This window comes from Pleurodeles waltl, chromosome 9 (assembly GCF_031143425.1).
Source record: "Pleurodeles waltl isolate 20211129_DDA chromosome 9, aPleWal1.hap1.20221129, whole genome shotgun sequence".
NCBI classification, from domain to species: Eukaryota; Metazoa; Chordata; class Amphibia; order Caudata; family Salamandridae; genus Pleurodeles; species Pleurodeles waltl.
In genome coordinates this window covers 958,035,958-958,050,559 of record NC_090448.1, presented here as the reverse complement: position 1 = coordinate 958,050,559, position 14,602 = coordinate 958,035,958, and the positions used below count along the sequence as shown (strand labels likewise).

The 14,602-nt window shown below is 47.3% G+C and overlaps 1 protein-coding gene across 3 annotated transcripts in view; it reads right to left on the bottom strand.

Moving 5' to 3' along the window:
• PPP2R5C (protein phosphatase 2 regulatory subunit B'gamma) overlaps nt 1–14,602 on the bottom strand; it is a 1,141,542-nt gene that overhangs the window by 96,223 nt on the left and 1,030,717 nt on the right. The window lies entirely within an intron of this gene.

Here is a 14,602-nt window from a genome sequence, read left to right as displayed (position 1 = left end):
TCCAGATGCTGTCTGCTATATTCCTCCTCCTCCAGGAGTCATAAAGCTAATCTTCTGGACATGAGCCTGGATTCGAGTCCTGGCGTCGGCTGACGCCGAAGATCTTCGCCGGCGCTGCTCTTCGGATCCATCCGACAGCGGACCCTCCGGCGCCACAGGCAACTTGACTGTGGACTGGATCCGTGGAGAATCGGCGCCGCAGCGGGTCCAGAAGGCAGAAATGGCATAAAGGGTGTCGGCTTGTAAGGTGCCGGAGCACCCAAATTAAAAGCCAAAGGGCCTGACGGACCCGTATGCCCTCCACCAGGCGCCATGGTGGAAAAGATATTGAACATAGCATTTAAAAATGCAGCAGGATCCGTACCCGGCGCCGGCATAGAAGCCGATGATGGACCAGGCATCTCCTGCCCCGGAGAAGCCGCTGGTTCTTGAAGAGACTCGACTTCTAACACCGACAAAGGTGAAGTCGGAGAAGCCGGAGTCGTAGGAGGCGGAGGAGTGATGGTCGGGCTAATCTCCCACATCGGCCGAGAGTTGTGACGACGCCGAGAGTCTCCATGGCAACGAGTTTTCGAAGATTTAGAAGAAGACTCTCTATGATGCCGCCTCTCTCTTTTAAGCGCCTTAGGGTTCATGCGCGGGCAGGAACCGCATGACTCGACCTCATGGTTGGAGCTAAGGCACCATAAACAATTTTCATGGGGGTCAGTGACCGACATCCGACCTCCACACTGGTTACAAGGTTTAAAACCAGATTTTCTTGGCTGCGACATAGTAACAACAGATGCGCAACTGTAGCTCCCCGTTAGCCTCGAAGAAAAAACGTTATTCGAAAGCTCGGAGAAAAGGGAACTGACGTCTGCACGTCGACGAGGGCTTCTTATTGCCCTGATGACGTCATACGGCGTCGTGTGGAGTCAGGCAATTGTGACATCATCGTCAACGTGCAGAGCTAGAAGAAATTTCTGTCGAAGCTGGCGCAAGGGGAGAATTCTTTAGGTGAGGAATCCACAGGTAGGTGTATCCATCAGAAATAGTGTTTTAAGCACTGCTTGACCAACATGTGGTTGCTGGTGAGACAACACATCTACACAATAGTGTTTTGTAAATGTGCGTGGTGTAGACCATGTGGCTTGCTTTGCATATGTCTGCCATTGGTGTATTTCCTAAAAATCCTAGTAGAATGTTCTTTCGGAGATACTAATAGTTGTCTTTCAGCTTAAGATAACAAGTTTGAACACACTTTATTATCCATCTGTCAAATCCTGGTTTGGAAAAGGAATTACCTTTATGAGGCTGTTGAAAAGCCATAAAAAGTTGTTTAGATTTTCAGAAATCTTTTCTTCTGTCTATATAATACATAAGAGCTCTTTTGAGATCAAGAGTGTGGAGAGCTTTTTCAACAACTGAATCTGCCTGTGGAAAGAAGACTGGCAATTCCACTGATTGACTGATGTGAAAAGGTGATACCACTTTGGGTAGGAATTTTGGATTTGTCCTAAGTACTATTTTGTGTTTGTGAATTTAGAAAAAGGGCTCTTCTAAAGTGAATGCTTGAATTTCACTTACTCTCCTTAAGGAAATATTTGCTACTAGGAAAGCAACTTTCCATGCGAGAAACTGAAGTGCGCAAAAATGCACAGGTTCAAATGGTGAACCCATAAGCCTTGTGAGCACAGTGTTAAGATTCCAGCCTGGAGCTGGTGGCGCTCTAGGTGGAATAACTCTTAAGGCCTTCCATAAAAGCTTTCATGACAGGAATTCTAAACAGAGCAATATGCTGTCTATTTTGAAGGTAGGCTGTTTTTGTTGTTAAATGAATTTTAATGGATGAATATGCAAGATTTGCGTTTTGTAAGTAAAACAAATAGCATACAATATCCTGTACGGACGCCTTAAGTGGATCAATGTTTTATTAGTTGACAGCAAGACACAAAATGTTTCCATTTAGCTGCATAGCACTGCCTAGTTGTGGGTTTACGTGCTTCCCTGAGAATATCCATACATTCTGATGGAAGCTGTAGATAGCCAAACTCTATGACCTCAGGAGCCAAATCGCCAGGTTGAGCATACTGGGACTGGAATGTCTGATTTGACCTTTGTTTTGAGTCAATAGGTCTGGTCTGTTTGGGAGCTTGTGATGTGGTACTACTGATAGGTCCAATAGCGTTGTGTACCAGTGTCGACGTGCCCACGTGGGAGCTATGAGTATCATAGTGAGGGAAGTGTGCCGGATCTTGTTGACCAGAAATGGAATTAGAGGGAGAGGGGGGAAAAGCGTAAGCAAATATCTCTGACCAATTGATCTATATAGCATTGCCCTTGGATCGAGGTCGTGGGTACCTGGATGCGAAGTTTGGGCATTTTGCGTTTTCGCTTCTTGCGAAAAGGTCTATGTTTGGTGTTCCCCACATGTGAAAGTAATGTTTGATCACTTGAGGGTGAATGTCCCATTCATGTATTTGCTGCTGCATCCTGCCTAAGAGGTCTCCTAGTTGGTTGTGTATCCCTGGAATGTACTCTGCGAGTAGGTGAATGCAATTGCGAACTGCCCACTTCTAAATTGTTTTTATTAGACGGGACAATTGGGATGAGTGTGTCACCACCTGTTTTTGCAGATAATACATTGTTCTCATGTTTTCTATTCTTATTAAGACTGTCTAGTGTGTGATCTGTGGTTGGAATGATTTGATTGCTAATAACACTGCTAGCAATTCCCAGTGGTTTATGTGGTAAGTCTGCTAGCCTGAGTTCTCCCTGTAGTGTAAGACTGTCGAGATGGGCTCCCCTACCTGTCATTGATGCATCTGTGGTGATTATCATCTGTGGCGATTATGGTCTGTGGCACAGGGTCTTGAAATGGCCGCCCCTTTGATAAGTTGGTGTGATTCCACCATTGCAGAGAGTTGTAATTTTGGCGGTCAAACAACATTATCTTGTGAAATTGACCCTGTGCCTGAGACCATTGCTGTGAGACAAAATGTTGCAGGGGTTTCATGTTTAGACGTGCATTGGGTACTATTGATATGCAGGATGCCATAATTCCCAAGAGTTTCATGATAAATCTTACAGTGTAAGTTTGACTGTATTGAAGTTGCGATATGAGAGTGTGGAACACTTGAATTATTTGTGGGCGTTCAGAATTGCTCCTAGATATGCTTGTATTTGGGCTGGCTGAAGGTGAGAATTATGGTAATTGATTGTGAACCTCTAGACTGTGTATGGTATTGAGTGTGTTGTAGACAAGTTTGAATGGTACTGGCTTTTAATAGTCGTCTAGATAAGGAAAAACGTGTATGCACTTTCTTCTGAGGTATGCTGCAACCACTGCTAGGCATTTGGTAAATACTCTTGGTGCTGTTCTTACTCCAAAGGGTAGCACTTTGAACTGGTAGTGCTTTCCTTCAATTACAAATCTCAGGTACTTGTGGTGTGTATAGAGACTATACTCCTATTCCTTGTTAACTGATGGGTACTACCTCTATTGTACCTTGGAGTAGAAGAGATTCCACACAATGTGTTTGAGAGAAAGCCTGTGCGAACGAGGGGGAATGTTTGGTAGAGTGGAATTGAGCTCTAGGCAATAACCATTGTGGATAATTGACCGTACCCTTTGATCTGATGTGATTTGTTGCCAATAACGGTGGAAATATTGCAGTCTTCCTCCCACAGGAGATGTGTGCTGCGGGGGGATGGATAGAAAGTCACTGCTTTGATGAGGTGAAGGCACCTCTTGTGGCAGTGGATTTGCCCCTACTTCTGAAGTTGTGTCCTCTATAGGAACCCCGGAAAGATCCCCTGGAATAATATTGTTGTCCCTTTTTTTGTTGGGACGTAGAGGCCTCTGCTGTTTGGGGTTTTAAAACCTCCTCTGAATTGAGGTTTACGAAAAAGAAGATACATGTTACACTCTTCTACATTGCATGACTTTGGCTTGCTGTGTCACCCCTGTGTGTGTTTTGCTGTGCTGTGTGTCACAAAACGTTAATTACGTTTCTGTTCCTTTAGGCCTACGCTAGGAAGTTCCTCGCTTCAGGTAGGCCACATTAATTCTCACTTTATTTTACCCACTCTCTTACTGAGTGTTGGATGTCTGTCTCTGCAATGAAAATGACTTTAAGGGATCCTAGGCCCTGAAGATTGCCCCCAGACCTTCCTTGGCTCATTGTAGAGGGCAGAAACATGTTGGCCATTTTTAGATAGGTGACCCAGTGTGTCCTAGTTCTCACAAAGGTGTCCCATCCTTGCTTTTAACACACCAGCAGACACCATTATTAAAAGTGTAGATTGCACACTAGTAACTGCCTAGGTGTTTTTATATTTTTCCCTAGCTTAGCTGGATCCCTCAATTTCCAGAAAATAAAAAATTTACGTTCTTTTAACGGTGAGGTTGAGTCCGCCCAGGTGGCACGGTCCTGCCTGGGTAGGACTAGGTGGTCAAATGATGAAGCATGACACTATATAGTGTGTGAAACCACATAGTCCGTAAAGGAAACACCACCCCCATCACCACTTCACAGCACTTACTCACCAGTCATAAACCCAGTGAGGTTAAGGAGCTCCAGGAAAATCTACCTTGGGTATAGCTCCTCATTATGAGTGAGCCCCGTACCTTTTTGTGTTTTTTATGAAACAGTGCCCCAAACAGGTGTTGTGTAAAGGGCACCCATGGCCTTTGCTGTATCGGAGTCCCTTTTAGGGTAGAGCGCAAAGTGCTCTGTTCCTGTTGGTATCTATCTACGGGCTTGTAACCGCGCCCATATCTTGCACATCAGTTTGGTTGGTTTGTGGGCTTACCTTTTACAATTTGCTTGATTTCATTAGTGAAAGGCATGCATATGTCATGCCTTTTCCGGTGTTTAGCCCTCCTCGAGCGCACGGCCAACTACTGAAAACAAAAGAGGCTCCATATTTTCTGTTTGGCTTCTGGATAACTTTTTCTCTATTTCATAGGCAGCGTAATCTCGCTGGGCAGTAGTCGAGCGCTTTATGCATGACATCGACTCTGTTATATGTATAATTGCACTGTTGCCAATATGTTTCACTGCAAGCGCACTTCTGTTTACTTTTGTGCGTTTAATTTGCATTCATGGCGGCCGTCGGCTCCCTTATGTGAAACTGTTTTACTGTTCAGTTTACGTGGAAGAAAAGTCCGGTTAGGAGTTTACAACGCTAATAGCTTTAACTTGAATAAACGCTAGACCCACTGCATTGCAAATGCATGTTTAATTTTTCAATGGTGATATCCACCTCAAGTCCAAATAGTTGCTTTTTATTAAAAGGCTTGCTAAGGACTGCTTGTTGTATTTCAGGTTTGAAACCTGATGACCTCAACCAAGCATGCCTTCTGATCATCACACTAGTATTAATTTCCCTAGCTGCGGTGTCAGCTGCACCTACTGCAGTTCTAATCTGATTGTTGGCAATAGCTTGCCCTTCTGCTCCTACCTGCTATGCCCTTTTTTGATTTTCTGTAGGGAGGTATTGAAGGAACACCTGCATTTCGTCCCAATGAGCCCTTTCATACATGGCTAAAAGAGCTTATGAGTTAGCAATCCTCCACTGATTTGCAGCTTGAGTTGCCACTCTTTTGTCTGCTTCATCAAATTTGCGGCTATCTTTACCAGGGGGAGTATCCCTTGTGGATTGACTGTTGGCCCTTTTCCTAGCTACACTTACCACAATGGAATCCGGTGGCAATTGTTGTGATATGAAAATTGGATCTAATGTTGCAGCTTTATATTTTTTATCCACCCTAGGTGTTAGTACCCTTGCCTTTGCAGGCTCTTTAAAAATATAATCAGGCTGTTTTAACATGCCTGGTAACATTGGCAAACATTGGTACTGCTAATGTGTAGAGGAAAGGGTTTCGAATAGGAATTCATCCTCTATGGACTCAGAGTGCATCTGCACATTATGGTATGTGGCTGCTCTGGCAATTACCTGATTATAAGCTGTGGTGTATTCAGGTTAAGATGGCCTTGTGGGATATAGATCAGGGTTGTTAGATGAGATTGGATCAGAATCGTACATATCTCATGGATCCATATTAGAAGGATTATCACCCATATAATCCCTGTGTGAGGAAAGAGGTGATTATGCAGAAAATTGTGTGGGTGGAGTGTGAGGTGGTGGTGAAGTGGAAAGGAAAGGCGAGTGTGGTGGAGAAGGCTGATGCACTGTCTTTGCCTTCTCAGATGTATTTTCGCCTGTGAAGGGCCAGGTTCCAAACATTTTGGAATGACAATTTCCTTTTGGTTATAGGAAGAGGAGAGCAAATAATTGTCCCTGTATCCTTTTGGGACTGTATTTTCCTCTGCTTATGGTCCATGACCTCAAGAATAGGTTGAATGTCCATTGACTCCTCCCTCTACAAACTCCAGCTCCATTTTACTGTACTTCATAAGTACGGGGTAGCCATTTTACCCATGTACTGGACACAGGAAACTACCTGTGCCCAGCTACATAATGGTAACTCCGAACCTGGGCATGTTTGGTATCAAACATGTAGGAATCATACCCCAATACTGTTGTCAGTATTTGTTGTACGATTCCATGCACTCTGGGGGCTCATTAGAGGACCCCCAGCTTTGCTTCTACCAGATTGCAGAGTTTTCATGGGCATCCCATGCTGCTGCCATCCTACAGACAGGTTTCTGCCCTCCGGCTGCTTGACCAGCTCAAGCCCAGGATGGCAGAAAAAACTTCTACCCTGCCCATCACTACCCCAGGTGTGGTGCCGAGCTCCTCCAGGTGGCCACTTAACTCTGCCATCTTGAAACCAAGATGGGCAGATGCCTCTGGAAGCATCTGAATGGCCTGGACAGGCAGGTGACATCACAGCCCCCCCTGATAGTTGGTCACCCTGCTAGGTGATCAATCCCCGTTTCTGGGCTATTTAGGGTCTACCTCCTGGGTGTGTCCTCGGATTCAACATGTAAGATTCCAGCATGATTCCTCCACAATCTTCACCTCCTGGCTACTGGAACTGCAAATGGACCCTTCAGGAACCGACAATTTGTATCCACAGCGACGACTCTGCTTTGCCGCATTATTTCCACGGCTCCTTTCATCAAGCGCTACATTTCCCCAGCTGTGCATCCTTTGAGGGCGTCAAATCTTCAGTCTGCACAAAAAGCATGAAGTAATATCCCTTGGAGTGAAGGAGTCACTCCCCTGCGTCTGCAGGCACCAACTGCAACGACGACCAGCTGTGTGGATCTCCTCTCCTCCAGAGCGGCTTTGATCCTGCACCACAGGTGGTTGTCTGGAGTGGTCCCCTTGGTCTTCTCCGGCAGTTCAACTTGGGAGACAGTAAGCCATTGACACTTCAAGCAGGACTGTACCCCGTGCACTGCATCTCTTGCAGCTATCAAGGCTTGTTGGCATCTCCTCCAAGGGATCTTTGGGGCTATGTGAAGCCCCAGGCCCCAGCACTCTTCCCTGCAAAGCACAGCCCTCTATGTGCTGCTCCTGCGACATGGGACTCCTTCCAAGGAGTCCATCCTTCCAAGGTGTGCTGCCTGGGCCTCACTGTGAGTCCTGTGCTTGCTCCCTGTGGGTTGCCTGTGGGGGCTGCCTCCTCTTCCTGTGACTCTACTCACTGCTGACGGTCACCCAGGACTCCCCTCCATGGGCTGAGTCCTCATGGACCTTGCGGGTCCCCGGCAGCTCTGCATTTCTTCTTCCATGGCATTTGCCTTTGCCAAGGCTTGTTGATGGTTTTTCCACACCACTGACCGACTGCAATCCTTCTTCTGGAATGGGACGTTGACTGCATCACTTCAGGAACTCTTCAGCTGCTCCAGTGGTGCACTGCTGACTGTCTTCGTCCACTGTCGACCTGGTCCTGCATCCACAGAGGTGGGTAGTGGCTCCTGCCACCACAGGACACTCCAAAATGAACTGGACTTGTCCCCTCCTTTTCCAGGTCTTTCTCTACCAGGATACACCTTTGGGTTCTTGTAGTCTTGTCCGAGTCTTCCATTATCCTTTTCTGAAGTCCTTTTGGTGGGTTTGGGGAGAACCAGGTATTTACTTCTTTTCTCCTGGTCACTAGGGGGCACTCTGGTACTTATCTTTTGGGGTTCCTAGTTCCTACAGCTCCCCTCTACCAATTCCACTTCCTTGGGTGGGTGCCCGAGTCTCGCATTCCACTTTCTTAGTATATGGTTTGTCCCACCCACCCCCACCCCCCAGGCCTTCGGTATTTATTATTGCTTTCACTGTTTTCTATTGCCTTTGATGCTAATGTGTTTACTTACCTCAGTTGGAGTATTGCCCCATATAGTATTTTGGTAATTGTGTTATCATAATAAAGCACCTTTATTTTTGTAACACTGTGTGATTCTTTCATGTGTGTAAGTGCTGTGTGACTACAGTGGTATTACATAAGCATTGCACGTCTCCTAGATAAGTCCTGGATGCTCATCCACAGCTACCTCTGGAGAGCCTGGCTTCTTAGACATTGACTACATCTCACTAATAGGGGATACCTGGAGTTCATATAAGGTAATAACACCAGGCCACGCACTTACCTTGACTCCAGAAGATTGGTCCTGTAAGTCGTTGCTAAGTACCAGTAAGCAGTATCTATTTTTCCACCTATATGATAAAATTACGATTCCAAAAACTGCAGTGTGTCAACTTTGGAAAAGTATAACAATTAATAACTCAGAAAAAACTCACCTGATTCCAGTGATCTTGGTATAAAGGTTTACATAAAAGTATGTGTTTTTTTTATAAATTGATCTTGGATTTCTTTACCAAGCAACTCACTTACTGCATGAGTGTGCGCCTTACATGCTTAGCACTGCCCTCTGATATGCTGTATTGCTACATGCACTACGTGCAAGGTGAACAATGGTGCAGGGTAAGGGCAATGAAATATACTATGGACCATTGGCCTGTGCTTCCATTTTACATTGGCTCACGACTCCATTTTGTCAAGTCTGGTACTGTGCGTAAAGCACTGTTCTGTGTTTTTCCACAAACTTCGGCAACCTGCAGAGTGGGGTGTTTTTCTGCTCAACTTCGCTCCATCTGCCTGGTACGGAGGGCGCTATTTACATTCCACAAGCTATCAGTTAGGACAACAGGGGGATGTGCCTGTACTCAAGGAGGAATGCAAGCTTCACCTTGGAACCCTCTTCTGGGAACCTGGCCCGTTCCGAGGAGACGTCTCGAAGGGTGAACAAGGTACCGCCGATTGCACAATTTGTAAAGGAGGGGGTCTTTTTCTAGAAAAGACTCATGGGCGTTAGTAAATACTATAAAGGTCAGGAGCCCTGATGGACTGGTTTAGAAATTCTCTTCTGGGTTGGACGCAACGCCAGGAGGACTGATTGTCTCGAATGAGACTCCCTGCGCCAGTCGATTTGGGTTCCCCGGCTTGGTGTGCGGCGGAGGGATGCAGAATCTCTTTTCAGTGAAGCCTTTCAATTTATAAGCATTTAAGCATATTGTGTGTGTGTGTAATATGCACTTATTCTCACAGTTATTCTCATGTTATTTTTCATGATATGTTAGTGTGGTCAGTTTTGCTATATAAGAACTTGCCTCATAAATAAACTTGATTATTCTACTTACTAAGGTGTATGAGAGTGTTTCACATTGTGCCCTAGACTATCCTGAAGTGCATAGTTCTGTTATTCGGAAGAGTGAAGCAACACATGCCTAAATGTTTTAACACACTACCCAAACAGAGAGCATTTGGGCCACTGTAATACCTCTGGGGATTGCTTGGACTCCTTGCACAGTGTACCTCAATTTGGTCCACTATATAAAGAGCTAGCTTCCTACACGTCATCTTTCAGAACTCCGTTGTGACTGTCTTGGAAGGTGCGAGGACTGACTTTCTCTGTCTGCTCGTTTTTAACTCCTGGCAGATGAATGGCCGTTGTCGTGAGATTCGTGGCTATTAGCCCCTTCCAGATAGTCTGAGCCTCTTGGGAGAGAGGTCCAGAATGACTACCTCCCTGCTTGTTAAGATAATTCATAGTTGTCGACCTGTATGAGAATGCAGTTGGCCGTGAGTGCTGGAAAGAAAGACGTCAAAGCCAGGTGGACTGCTGTCTGCTCCAGAATGTTGATGTGATACATTTTCTCTCTGTCTGACTACACACCCAGAGTGTGAAAGGAACCCAAGTGGGCTCCCCATCCCTGAAGGGATGCGTCTGTAATCAGTGTTTGAGTGGGTGGTTCCTGGTTAAGTGGTACCCCTTCCCCCCCTCCACCATGAGATTGTTTTGCTGACACCACCATGGGAGAGATTGGTGTGCAGCTTGTGATAACCTGAGTTTGTCCTCCCACAGGCTGGAAGTCTGGTTCCACTGATGAACAAGTTACTTACCTTCAGTAACGACTTATCTGGTAGAGACATATTCTATTTGCAAATTCATTACCTTAGAATTTTCTCCAGGCATCAGATTGGATCAGGAGATTTTTCTTCAAGCAGTACCCTTGCGCGCCATCAGATGGCCTCGGTTGACTCTGCGTCCGTCGTCGTCGCTGTTATGACATCATGGTCGTACATAGAGCGGAGCCATTAAGAACACTAAAAATGGTGTGCCAGAGCGAAGACCCTGAAAGCAAAAGCAGGCAGCGGCACAGGGGCGGCAGGGTGCAGAGTGCAAACAGGCATTGGGTTTTGTATTGAAAGCAATGGGGACACCAGGGGCTCTCTTCAACAATGCAGGCAGGCACGGGGGGTCTTCAGGGAAGCCACCACCTGGGCTAGGCAGAGGGTCGCCTGGGGGTCGCTCCTGCACTGGAGTTCGGTTCCTTCCGGTCCTGGGGGCTGCGGGTGCAGTGTTGGTTCCAGGCGTCGGGTCCCTTGTTACAGGCAGTCGCGGTAAGGGGGAGCCTCTGGATTTCCTCTGCAAGCATCGCTGTGGGTTTCGGGGGGGGGGGGTAAACTTTGGCTACTCACGGGCTCGCAGTCGCCGGGGAGTCCTCCCTGTAGTGTTGGTTTTCTGCAGGTCGAGCAGGGGGCATTGGTCGCAGAGTAGAAAGTCTCATGCTTCCGGCGGGAAACGTGAAGTCCTTAAGTTATTTCTTTGTTGCAAGAAAGTTGCAGATGGTTGAACAGAACTGCTGTTCACTGGAGTTTCTTGGTCCTTGAATGTAGGGCAGTCCTCTGAGGCTTCAGAGGTCACTGGTCGCTGTTGGATGCGTCGCTGTTGAAGTTTTCTTCGAAGTTGGGAGACAGGCCGGTAGGGCTGGTTCCAAAGCAGTTGTCGTCTCCGTCTTCACTGCAGGGCTTCAGGTCAGCAGTCTTCCTTCTTCTTTAGGTTGCAGGAATCTAGTTTCCTAGGTTCTGCGGGAGTCCCAATGGCTACTGTTGGGGGAATCCTCCATCCACAAGATGGAGGATTTCTAGAAGTAAGAGTCACCTCAGCGGCTGTCCTGACTGGGGGTGACTCCTCCTTGTTTTTCTCATTATCTCCTCCGGCCTTGCTGCCGAAAGTGGGGGCAGTGGCCGGAGGGGCGGGCATCTCCACTAGCTGGGATGCCCTGGGGCGCTGTAACAAAAGGGGTGAGCCTTTGAGGCTCACCACCAGGTTTTACAGTTCCTGCAGGGGGAGGTGCTTCTCACCTCCACCCAGTACAGGCTTTGTTCCTGGCTGCAGAGTGACAAAGGCACTCTCCCCATGTGGCCAGCAACATGTCTGGTGTGTGGCAGGCTGGCAAAAACTAGTCAGCCCACACTGGAAGTCAGGTATGTTTTCAGGGGTCATCTCTAAGATACCCTCTGGGTGTATTTTACAATAAATTGCACACTGGCATCAGTGTGCATTTATTGTGCTGAGAAGTTTGATACCAAACTTCACAGTTTTCAGTGTAGCAATTATGGTACTGTGGAGTTCGTGTTTGACAGCCTCCCAGACCATATACTCTTATGGCTACCCTGCACGTACAATGTCTAAGGTTTTGTTTAGACACTGTAGGGGCATAGTGCTCATGCACCTATGCCCTCACCTGTGGTATAGTGCACCCTACCTTAGGGCTGTAAGCCCTGCTAGAGGGGTGACTTACCTATGCCACAGGCAGTGTGAGGTTGGCATGGCACTCTGAGGGGAGTGCCATGTCGACTTAGTCATTTTCTCCCCACCAGCACACACAAGCTGTGAAGCAGTGTGCATGTGCTGAGTGAGGGGTCCCCAGGGTGGCATAACACACGTTGCAGCCCTTAGATACCTTCCCTGGCATCAGGGCCCTTGGTACCAGGGGTACCAGTGACAAGGGACTTACCTGAGTGCCAGGGTTGTGCCAACTGTGAAGACAAAGTACAGTTTAGGGAAAGAACACTGGTGCTGGGGCCTGGTTAGCAGGGTCCGAGCACACTTTCAGATCATAACTTAGGATCAGCAAAGGCAAAAAGTCAGGGAGTAACCATGCCAAGGAGGCATTTCCTTACACAAAGTGTAGCACATTTTGACGCAAAGCAGAACCCATCCAGAGATGGCACCCTTCTGAACCACCTTCCCTTTCTTCACACCCACATATCCAGCAAAGAGTTGATCATCCACTCAGAAAGCTTTACTACGATTGAGGTAGAACGCCAATGATCTTTTGGGTTCCAGACGATGGAGTTTCTCCTTTTCACGACAAGGATGTGGGGGTGCATAAAAAGCAGATAAAGTGATGGATTGGCTTAAATGAAAAGGTGTAACAACCTTAGGAAGGAAGGAGGCTCTTGCACGAAGCACCACTTTGTCAGGGTGGACAGACATAAATGGGAGATTGGAAGACAAGAGCTTCAAGTTCACTCAACCTGGGAGCAGAGGTGATGGCAATAAGAAAAGCAGTATTGATTGTGAGGAGCAGCAAGGGACAATTGTGCAGCGGCTCAAAAGAGGCACAGACAAGTTAAGTCAGGAGCAGGTTCAATTCCCACTGGGGAATAACGAATGGGGTCGGAGGAAACCCTGGGTGAGTCCCTTAAGGAACCTTCCAACAATGGGAGACTTGAATAAGGAAGGTTGGTCTGGCAATCTAAGAAAGGATGAGATAGCCGACAAGTAACATTTATAAGTGCCCAAAGCAGAATCCTGCTGGGCCAAAGAAAGGATAACAAGAGGACCTCAGAGAGAGGTGCAGAAAGGGGATCAACAGACTTGATGCCACAAATTTATGCCAAAGACCGGGTTATACTGTTTTGGTGGAGGGATGCCTAGCTGCCAAAATAACATCACAGACTTCGGGCAGAAGGTTGAAAGCTGTCAACTGCTGCCACTCAATCTCCACGCATGAAGGTGAAGATTGGACAGGTTCGGGTGGAGAACCGTCCCCTGCTTCTGCAATAGAAGATGCTCCCGAAGCAGCAGACTGATTGGAGGATCCATAGCCACGCTGAGTAGCTCTGACTACCATACTCTTCGTGCCAGTCTGGAGCCACAAGCATTACTTGGGCCTGGTCGCTCTTGATGATCTTCAGAACTCTAGACAGAAGTGGTACTGACAAGAAGGCATAAAGGTGGCCTGAGTTCTACTGAGACGAAAAGCGTCACCAAGCGAGTGCCACCTTGGAAAGTAAAACATGCAAAACAGCCGACATTGCACGTTCTCTGTGGACTAAGGTTCTCCCCACTGTTAAAAGAGGCTTTGCGCCACCTCCTGATGGAGAAGCCATTCGTAGCTGACTATGCATCAACGGCCGAGGTTTGTCTGCTCTGGTGTTCAGAGAGCCTGCCAGATGTTGAACCACTAGGATTATGTCCTGATGTGCCAGTGTAGAGCCTCTTGACAAAGGGTCCACAACCCCACTCCACCCTGCTTATTGCAGTACCTCACGGTGGTAGTGTTGTCCGTAAACACCTGCACTAGAAAGGGGAGGAATGCTTTCAATGCAAGTCGTATCTCCCGGAGCTCTAAAAGACCGATGTAGAGTTCCGACTCTGCCAGAGACCAGAGACTTCTGATCTCCGCCTCATCCCAGGAGTGAAGCATCTGTTACTACTGTAAGATCTAGTTGAGGAAGGGAGAGGGATTGGAGGTTGGCCCAATGCCAATTCTAAAGCCACCGGTCTTCGTGGAAATCCTCGACACACCAAATTTCACACAAAAACTCGACAAAACGTCGAATTTGGTGAAAAATAGACCATGGTAGCTCTTCTCCGGATCAGCGCTTAGTGCGGAAAGAAAAGAACTGATGTCACTGCGCAAGGGTGGCGTCTATATACTACTCCCGACGTCATCACGGCAACTACGATGCCAACGACGCCTGTGGAGTCGACCGACGCCACCTACTGACGTGCAAGGGTATTGCTCGAAGAAAAATCTCCGGATCCAGGCTCACGCCTGGGGGAAATTCTAAGGTGAGGAATCTGCAACGCTTTTCATTTTGTGGGGGGTCGAGGTGGTATGACATTCCTTGCACACTGCAGAAATTTATTTTGACAATCGAGGTAAATGTCTCAGAGAGAATAGAGGGAGCTCTGGATTCACATCTGGAGGCACGGAAAGAAAAACTGACAATTGCGTACAGGAGTGGTGCCTATATAGACCCACACGTCATTTCGGGAGCTAAATGGCATCAGTGCTGAGCTGCAAGGTGCCACCTTCTGGCATGCAAAGGTCCCGCTGAAAAGTTTCCGGATCC